A 10,872-nucleotide genomic window follows, 5' to 3' on the forward strand; every position below is an offset into this window, starting at 1 on the left:
ATTTTGTTTTTGCTTTTAATTATAAACTACACTCAAAAAAAAGAATTGAATAATCCCTTTCTCGTCAAAGATTACAGAAGTACGGTAATCATGGTTTTCCTTAAACCAAGTATGAAATACTTGATTCAACTTTTTATTGCGAAAATATTTTTAACTAAATGAGAATTATTAGCTATGTATATTTGAAATAACTGCATCGCTTTATAAAGACCTGCACTGCATGTATATGCCACGAGATATACATGCAGTGCAGGTCTTTATAAAGCGATACTTGCGCTGAATTTTACGCATATTCTAGCCTGCGGTAATATCAAATGAGGTGCTATGGCGTAGGACAAATCAACGTCCTATAAAAACAAAACAAATTATTCGCTAATGAAAACAAGTAAGAAATTATAGTCGGGCGAGGCCGAGAATATAATACCCTACACCTGTTACAAGAATTAAATGTGATTTAGTTTTCATAATAAAACATTTAAGTTGAATTGTATCATGCCTTAGATATACTTAAGCCATTTATTGTTGAATAAAATTGTGGATATTTAAGTAAAATTTTGAAGGAGGCTAGGATCAAATGAGGCCCTATAATTATAAAGTTCATGAGGGTCATCAAGGTTAGTATAGAACTTGGTTTTGCAGCTTTTTGTAGAGGTACGAGTATTTTAAACATAATAATGAACTTAAAAGCTCTATTCGGAGGTTCAGTTGTATGGGGCTAGGTGAAATAATGGACCGATCTTAACCTTTTTCAATAGGCTTCCTCCCTGGAACAATAGAAGATCATGTACCAAATTTCATTGAATACGAGATTTACATGGAAGGACGGACATAACCAACTTGACTGAGAAAATGATTCTGAGCCGATTGGTATAATTTAAGGTCAGTATAGGACCAATGTTATTGAAAGTTACAAAAATCAGCAAAAACCCAATATACCCTCCCCACTAAAGTGGATTAGGGAATAATAAATAGGTCATACGCAACGTAAATAACCCAGACACCAGAGTACAACACTTGTAGAAGAGGACGCAGATTGTATACATAGAAACGACAACTTGAGATTGAGATATATCAAAGTGGTCTTAGCTGGAGGGAGATAAAATAAAAAGCATCCATTAAATCTGAATGCTACCAATTTATGGTGACCATTTGTTAAACGGATTTAAATGAAAAATACATGTCGAGAATGTTTTGTCATGGTTTAACAGTAAGATATTTGTATCTACTGAGGGTTCAATAATATTCTAACTGTGCTATTGCTAATTCATTTCAGCTTTATTAATATTTTATTATAATTTATTTTAATATTGTCAAATTATCTCATTTTATAACCGAGAGATAAAGTAAAATTACAAATGAAAGTGCACTTTTTTTAGATTGTATAGATAAAGCCTAAAGAGAAATGATGAATTTTTCGCAACAATAATAAAATGTTAATTACAAACTTGCAACTACAAAAAAAATTGTTAAAATATTAACTTAGTTTTAATAATTACACGGTTTAACAAAATTGCAAAAAATTGAATATACTCTTCAAGTAACTTATCGTATTATTATTTTTTTCCATTTTTTATTTCATGTTTATTTAAACGGACAGATAATCATTTCTGGTTTTTAAAAAAGTGTATACACTAAATTGTTTACGAATATACGAGAGTTGTAAGCAACAAAACCGCAAATATGCTTTTAAAAAAGAGTTTTAAGCGCTTAAAATATGCAGTAAAAACTCTAAATATGCTCCAAAAATTTTAAAAATATGCTCTAAAAATATTTTCTATTTATTAAAAATTTTAAAGAAATTAAAAAATATATATTTTTTTAAATTTAACCCTCCGTCATGCACATGTTCCGATAGTCACGTACGTAGCGCATGTATCTGGCGAGATACACTATGTATTTCAGTACATTTATATGAAAAATATGCCATTTTAGTAACAATATTACGATATCTAACAATATTTGTAGAGGGTACCTGGAGACCCAAACCCCTAACCAAATTAGAAATATATTAAAATCAGAATTAAATTCGTAAAATATCTGGCCAGATATATGCGCATGGCGGAGGGTTAAGAAAAAAATAAATTACATTTTAAAAAAATGTTTTTTAAATATAAAAATAAGAAAAACTTGAGCCAAAAGGATCGAAATATGCACTAATAGAGTATAATATGCTCTAAAACTCGAAAATATAACCTAAATATGCTACGAAAGTTAAATCAAGCTAAATTATGCTCTTACGGGTAAAATATGCAAAAATATGCTCTAACAAATCAATGCCAAAATTCTTAAATTTGTCTGAAACGTATAAATATATTATCCATGAGTCTATACAACGCACAACAAAAAACATGCATTTTTGGTTTCCCTGGTTATAAGGAACTCAATATATTTTTGCAATTTTTCTTTACTTAAAAATTCAATGTTCTGAATTTTGAAATCAAGTACAAATTAAACTCAAATTAAGCTTATTTTGCTATAAATTTAATAATCCTAATTCTTTAATTAATCGCATTTTTACCTTAGAACAAGTATGTATTTGAGCTTAAATCAAACTAAAAAATAACGGTGATGTTCACTTTTTGTAATATTGTCACACCGTGTAATTTTTATTCGTTGTAAATAAAAAGTTATAAATTGTGTATAATTTTAGCGAGAGATTTGCATGTTATTAGATATCAGTCAAAATATGATTTAAAACAATCAATATTACTCAAATGACATCATTTATTTAGTTAAGAATATTTATATATACATATTAATCTTGTCAAATAAATAGGATTCAAGCATGACAAAAACAAATGTTTTAAACATTAAAATATTCACACGCAAAATCCCGCTAAGATTTAAGCATAAAATTCTAAACCCAACAAGCAATTATATAAAATCCAAAACAAAAAGTTTAGAAATTTTGCAGAGTTTTTCTAAAAGTTATACATTTAAAAAAAATTAAATTCAAATTATTAAAAAGAAAAATTTTAATTTTTGTCATAATGTTTGCTGGGCAATCAAGCCGAAGTAAATTAAGACACCTAAACCGTATTTGCACTTCTTTATTTACGCCAGCAATTTATAAATTTATTATAAACACACCTTAAACCTGATTATGTTCATGATAAATAGCAAATAAAAAAAGGAAGAAAGAATTCGTTTAAAACCTTATATAAAAAAAATTCCTTAGAAAAAATTCCATAAATAAATAATACAGAAAAATTAAAATTATAAATCCTCTTGTAAGGCAGTTTTTTTCGTACTTATCTATAAAATTCTTCTTCCTCCACTACACTATATGTATAACGTATCATTGTATAAATGAAATTTCATATGAGTGACAATAAATATATAGAAAAATATTTATATATATGTATATGTACAAAACATTACCATAATAAGTAGACGCATAATATGAGAATGTATGTTATAGAAAGAAGAGAAAAATAAAAAAAAAATCACAAAAATTTGTTTGCTAAATATGAAGTAACAATCCAATAAATATGAAAGCAAAAGATAAAAATCGAAAGAATTTACATCATTTCTCTAAAATAAAGATGTGATTAAGTAAATAGCACAATTATAGTGAATTAAGATGGAATGGAGATTTATCCAGCAGCTGTTTCACATGTAAAAAATGTTTCTCAACTTTAGCTCAAAACGTATTTGAAATTGAAAAAAGAAATTTACTTATTTTTTTAAATATTCATTCACAACTTAACATATAATTCTCATTCGGTTAAGAATATTTTTGCAATAAGTAGTTGAGTATTTTACAAATACTATCGCTACTTTCGGACTATTTTTCGATATGGGGACTGCACTTGAATATGGGTAAGACTGTGTGTATGATGATAAAGGGTAGACGTAAATACATTTTTCCCAACTGTAGGTCATATATACCATCATTGACCATAGGCGGACAGCTTATCAGTGTCTCTGATAGGATGAAGTATCTCGGAGAGATCTTTCACGGGAGTTTTGAATATTATCGTGATATTGACAATGTTCTGGTGAAGGCGAAGAGAAAGTTCTCTGCTTATCAGGGTGACCTTGACGGAAAGTTGCGTCTTTTGGTGTATAAGCAGATAATTCGCCCACTCATTTTCTATGTTTTTCCAGCATGGTTTGGAATTTCCTCATCTCAGATGGAGAGGCTTAGAAGATGGGAGCGAGGTGTGCTGTTCGCTTGTCTGGGTTCTCGTTTTTTAGAGAATATCCTAATAAAGGCATGAAAGACATTCGGATGTTATGATATCTATCGTCGGTGGATTTGTTGACACTTAGGGGAACTGGCCTCCTCTATGAGAGTGCAGACCTCTTATTTTATCATAGCAGAATCCACACTCTGCATATTCGTCTTTTCAGTTTCTGAGATATGCGATATTAATGCTTATTTTACATGTGGGCGTGGCACATCGCCCACGTGTCAAAAGAAATAAATCAGTGGAATGTGGTATTTCAAATGGTATTTGATTTCCGATAGTCCGCTGCAACTGCATTTTAATCTGAATGTTCATTGATGACAGTCAATTGCAGCCGATTTTGATCTTCACTTTCCTTCCCACCCTCGTGGATTCGTGCCTGAGATAGAGAGAAGTTCTTTTGTCGTAGAAATCGAAAACAAAAATTCGAATTGCATCCACTATCCAAAAAGTACGTTGATTATGTTGAGTTCTAAGACTCGAACTCGCTATGTCCGTCTGTTTGTTAGCAGCGCGATGTAGTTGGAATTGGAAGAAGTATTGTGTTGTTGCTATACAACCCTTAAGATTACTTATCTGACTGAAAGACATAAAACAGATTTATAAGAACCAACAACTCTTCATCAAAATTTAATCCCTCAATTCATAAAAGATCTCTTCGAGATGCCGAGTAGATATCTGTTAAAGACAATATGAGTTTTTATGACAATGTTAAGAATTAAACGTTATAACATTTCAATTATCTATAGATATCTCGAAAATCTGATGCGATACTGAAATTCTGAGGTAAAATTTAGCGCAATTTTATCATATGGTCTCTGAATTTCAGCCTTTAAAATTTTCATTGTCCTGTCATTAATCCGTAATAATAAAAAACATTTCGAAATTCACATTTAAACAAACAAATGTTTTAATGGTGGCTACATACGAGATAACACTACTGCTTGCTTTTATGTTATTAATTTCCTTTATTACTATCTCTCTAAACCTCACTGTACCAACACAATTTGAAGGTCAGATGACGACCTATTAAATATGAAAAGACTTAAACTAAATCAAATAATAAAAAGCGAAAACTTTAATTTTGAGAACAATAAAAATACAAAGATTTTCCCAACATCTTTACTCGTCCCTCAATCATTTATTATTTACTTATTCCAACAACATTTTCAACTTTTTATTACATTTGACAAAAATATTTAATGTCATACATTTTTATTACCGTCATCATACCCAATAGCAATAACTGTGTTGGCATTTGTTGTAGCAGATTGTCAGCGACAGCAACAACGAACCAACCAACCATCAAAAACAAGCAACATTTTTTCTATAACAATTATCGCAAATACAAGTAATAGAACAGCAGCGTCAGCAACAATAACAATAACAACTAGAATAAATAACTGACAGAAGACGCCGAAATCATATTAAGGCAGCAGAGATATTGTGTTGTGACGTCACTTGGGAAATGACAATTGAATTTTCGTGTTTGTGTATAAAAATATACACATCTTTCATACACGAGTATTAAGGTTTTCTAGGTACAAGAACAGTGATGAGGAAAAACGATTACAAATAACCGGTACTAGTTAGTTGGCAAAAAGGTGCTCTTTGGAGCCCTTACTAAGAACTCGAAATATGTATGTACAGTTTAGGTCGAACAATTAAATTGTAGAAATTATAGAATGACAAACTTATACATCCCTTCTGATGCCTCCCGAGCGATGTTTTCTTGGTTTACTACAATCCAGGATTAATACACGGTGAAATATAATTTTCTATATAAGTTTCCTAGAAACAGGAAGCGGTACAAACAACAGATCAAGGCTGTAGAATAATAAAATGTTGGATTTCAGCTGTTGTACCATCAGATACTTGTGTCTAATGAATTGTGTCTAATAAATGGATTCTGAGGTTAGTCGGATGAGTTGATGGTTAGAGTGTCGGTGAAGATGGTGTGCTGAACTAATGTTTGCGTTAAAAACTGTACATACATATAGCAAGTTCAAGTACTTGCTATAGTAGCTGAACTACTTGAACGAAGTGCAGGCATACTAGACCTGAAATTCCATATAGCTAAATTGCTACCTGAGTGTAAGATAGAAAATGGAACTGTTGTGACAAAAAGCTCACCGAGTGGTTTAAAAATACCACCGGGAAATAGGCTAACATGGCAGGAGTTCATGTAAAGCACTTCCACATTCATCACTTCTAAAGAAGGTGTCGTGTATAAACTTTTTAAAATATTAATAGCAAGTGTCAACTTTTTCATCACTGGTGGTACCAATATTTGTAAACGATTATTTATTTAGATGAGCATCAGCAATTCTAAGCTTATTATTTATTATTTTTTAAACCCAAGTACCCCTCCCCCATAGAACAATAATACACTATGAAAACATACAACTGCAACTTGTTGTGTATGAGAGTAAAGGGGAGGTGTTGTCAAAAGTGTTTTTTTTTTTTTTTTTTTTTTTTGCTTGTCAAAATAAGAGAACAATAAACACACTTTATATCCAATTCAAATAAATACAAACAAAAATTGATGACGTATTTTGTTAAAATATTTTTTTTGTTAAAGAATAGAGTAGAGCACCACGCAGTATATGACGTCATAAAATTTTTAGAGGGAAAATAATGAAAATTCTCTTCTATGTCTTCATAGTGTTGATGTGTTTGTGAGAGAGTGTATTGGATACTTTTGTGGGAGCATAAATACAAATTAAGTTTTTAAGGGGTTGTTTTAATAAGGTTGCCAAACTGTTTTGGTTTTTCACATTCAATTACGATTAGACGAACGTGAAATGAGGTGATTCAAATGCAAATCATTATGGATCTTTAATAAAAACCTACTTCTTGAAAACCAAAACTTGAAATGTTTTTGAAAACCAACATTAGAATCTCTTCCATTGATTTTCCGGAGAAATAGTTGATCAGTATTAATCCACAAGTCCTTTAGACCTTCATCATGTATTAGAAGCAATAAGAACATTGCAGTTCGAGAGATTAAAAAATGCCTGAAGGATCGTCAATGTCTAACAGACCATAGATTTGACTGGATTTTATTTGGACTTTCAGATGATATACCAGATTTTATGAGAAAAGATGTCTTCGATGAGTATTTTAAAACTTTTAGACTAGAAGCCAGATTTTGATTCCGAATAGCTTAATTTCGTCTCTGGCTAAGTATTTATCGTCCTCTGTAATTTGAAAATATTCACTTTATTTTGTTATTCGATTCCACTAAAGTTCCACTATTTCGAGAATAAACATATATCTAGACATGAATCAGATATCTTCAACTCTCACGTATTGGGCGCTCAAAGAATTTGCCTCGCCCAATTCTACTCGAACTATATGTCCTTCTACTTATTATAGATTAATACGGACCAAAAGAAAATGGTTCTTTCTAATCTGTTGTGATCTAAAAACTTAAATTTTTATTATTGAAATTCAAAAGTTAAAATCTGTCGAAAATACTGCAGTCCTATTAAATCCATATAATAGCATACAAATCGATTGATATTTTAAACAAAAAGGCTCTCACTGATCTTAGGGTGATCAAAATTAAAGAAAAACGATATTCTTAAAGACAGTGTTCAAAATAGTTTATGGATCAAGTCTGATCTAACTTTCTAAAAGAATATGTAGCCGAGATTTCATGGTTTGTTAAAATTTTGGCAACATTAATTTTCATTCAAACATTTTCTCGCTTTGGCAACCCAATTAGCTGATGCTCACAAAACTTTCAGTTACAGTTAAATAGAAAATATTGTAGTATCTCATGTTGCACAAACAAATTTTCTATCCAGTGTAATTTGGGGGTTCAAACAGTATGGTGCAAGTTGGAAAAAAAAAACCTTAACACACGGGAAAAGTTACGGAATTTGCTTGAAAAATACAAACATTGAAAAAAAGATATTAAGATAAAAGGACAATTTTTTTAAAGCAAATAGTTATTACTTAATGGCTTCCATAAATTGTTTATAAACATAAAAGAATTAAAAATTTATTACTTTTGCAACATAAAAAAAGAAAATAATAAAATTATACCACGAAACCCATTTAAAATTTCAAATATTTTAAGAAATACACAAAAAAAGTTATTTAATTAATAAATTGTGAAAATAATAAAAAGATGCAGAAAAAAAATTAGATAATTGTGTCCATAAACTTGTGGTTAAAACATAGAATGTGAAAGAAACAAATTCTAAAATTTCATGAAAAATTATTAGAAAAATTAGTTTTATTTTTTTTCTTTCTGCAAACATTTTAAAATTTTCCTTTTTACTGCTTGCTACTTGCTGCTGTTGTTTGTTGCCCACATATTTTTGGCACATGCGTGTATCTACAACAATTGACTACAACAACCACAATAACAACAACAAAAGCAACAAGACCAAATAGTAAAAAACATTAACGTATAAATTGGATTATAATAGCAACGACAACAACAAAAACACAACAATTACTGCAACAACAATTCAACAAAACAAAAAAAAAAAACAATATCAACAACATTTAAACGAGAGTAAGTGTAGAAATTGTACGATACTTAGAATGTAAAGTAAAATAAGCCAAGAAACAGATTTAGTAATACTTAAGTTAAGATTTGTTTGTGTACTGGTGTAAGTGTCCAGCGGGCAAAATATCAAGTCTTTAATTTGGAGGTCTTCTAGGAGGGTCTAGTCTATAGTCTAGTCTATAGTCTAGTCTATAGTCTAGTCTATAGTCTAGTCTATAGTCTAGTCTATAGTCTAGTCTATAGTCTAGTCTATAGTCTAGTCTATAGTCTAGTCTATAGTCTAGTCTATAGTCTAGTCTATAGTCTAGTCTATAGTCTAGTCTATAGTCTAGTCTATAGTCTAGTCTATAGTCTAGTCTATAGTCTAGTCTATAGTCTAGTCTATAGTCTAGTCTAATCGTGTATAGTCTAGTTTATAATCTATTATATAGTATAGTTTATAGTCTAGTCAGGTTAAAAACTGAATATTTAGTGGAACATACAGATATTAATTTAAACACTTGATTGATCCATATATGGATTCCTGACTCAACTCACACTATGCTGGGTAACCGGGCATGAAGGTCGCTCTGACAATAAAGGTGCAGATTGTCTAGCAAAGAGGATTAGAACCATTCTTTGGAATATCAGCCATTGGGGCTTAATATCTTAAAATTACTATGTAGTCAGCGTTGTTCGATTGAAATTTGAGGAAATTTAGCTTAAATGAGTTTTTCAGATATACGAATATCTGTTTTTAAATACCTCCAATTTTGCTCGGATTTAAAGTCATATTTTAGCTCTAAAAGTTTCCCAGATAAACGAATTTAAGTATTTAATCCACATGGGAGATGCTACGCCCACCGTAATTATAGTAAATTTCAACAGTTTAACGGGTTGAATAAAATTATGTAGTCTTCTTTTCGGAATATTTATAAATTACAGTTTTTTAATTGTTTACACACATGACTAAATAAATAATTTATGTTAATAAAAGGAACAAATTCAAAATATTTACTTAATCGATTAACTAAATAGTTTCAGAAAATAATAAATTACATAAATTCTATTTTTACTTTTACACATCATGATACATAAGCATTCAAAATGAGATTAACTAGGAAAAATTTAATATTGATCAAAATCATCGATGTCCCACCATACAATTGATATGTTATAAATAAACTCTTTAAAAACTCTGCCTTCATCCCAGTTCATTTCTCTGTCTTTTTGGAAATGATTTTTGGCAGAGTTTGCTCTTCGCTGTTTGTTTATTTGTTTGCGTTTTATTTTGGTATTAGGATCCCCAGTGTTGTGTGAACAAAATGGCCAAAGGTGTGAGAGTGTGTCTCCTAAAAATGTTTGTCATACACTTATTTTGGCTATCAAAGCTTCTACTTTTAACGTCCATTTAAAATAGTTTGACAGCAGGCTCTCGGGCGGTATGGGCAAGGCAATTCGTTCAATTTCATTTATTTACTTTTTTTATTTCTTTGGTTACATTTGGGGATTATTTACATGCCTGTGCATGTTTACCAAAATTAAAACCCTTACAAAAAGGAAAATAAACCTATAAAAATTCAGTTTTTCCTTCTCCTCCAGCTTTATTGGACGTTGTTGCCTTTAATTGTCGTTACAAAGTGTTGGGTCAAGATTTATGGTAAGTGGCAAGAACAAAAAAATGTGAATAAAAGGGAAAAAGAAAATAATTAGAACAAAATATATAAATAAGTATATTTTGTTTATTTTTGGAAACAATATTGGGACTAACTACGTTTAAGTGATCATTAAGTTAGGAAGAATCATAAAGTAAACCTAATAAAAGTGTAAATCCTTTTAATTTCCTACTTTAATTATGTATTAAAGAAAAACTTTGAAAGGTTGCATAATGGAGAAAGCTTATTTTTATAAACTTTTACACTATAACGATAGGGTATTATGGGTTTATTCTGATATTTGTAACACATGACGATTAAAGTTAACAACCGAAAAAAAGACGAAAACTTCCGATTACTCTGTTCTGGTGTTTTCAATGAAATCAAAAAGAATCGTTCTTAATAAAAACTAACTATAGACTAGACTATAGACTAGACTATAGACTAGACTATAGACTAGACTATAGACTAGACTACAGACTAGACTATAGACTAGACTACAGACTAGACTATAGACTAG

At 30.2% G+C, this 10,872-nt stretch overlaps 1 protein-coding gene across 12 annotated transcripts in view; it reads left to right on the forward strand.

The window, feature by feature from the left end:
* LOC111677897 (protein retinal degeneration B) overlaps positions 1-10,872 on the forward strand; it is a 38,046-nt gene that overhangs the window by 9,056 nt on the left and 18,118 nt on the right. Inside the window, exon 1 of one of the 12 annotated variants that reach the window (XR_006940170.1) lies at positions 8,018-8,724. The exons of the other annotated variants lie outside the window; for them this stretch is intronic. The gene's annotated coding sequence lies outside the window, so the exon portion shown is untranslated. Of the gene's footprint in view, positions 1-8,017; positions 8,725-10,872 lie in introns of those variants that run through there. 12 annotated transcript variants of the gene reach the window in all.

The sequence above is a fragment of the Lucilia cuprina genome, chromosome 3 (genome assembly GCF_022045245.1).
Source record: "Lucilia cuprina isolate Lc7/37 chromosome 3, ASM2204524v1, whole genome shotgun sequence".
Classification (NCBI taxonomy): domain Eukaryota; kingdom Metazoa; phylum Arthropoda; class Insecta; order Diptera; family Calliphoridae; genus Lucilia; species Lucilia cuprina.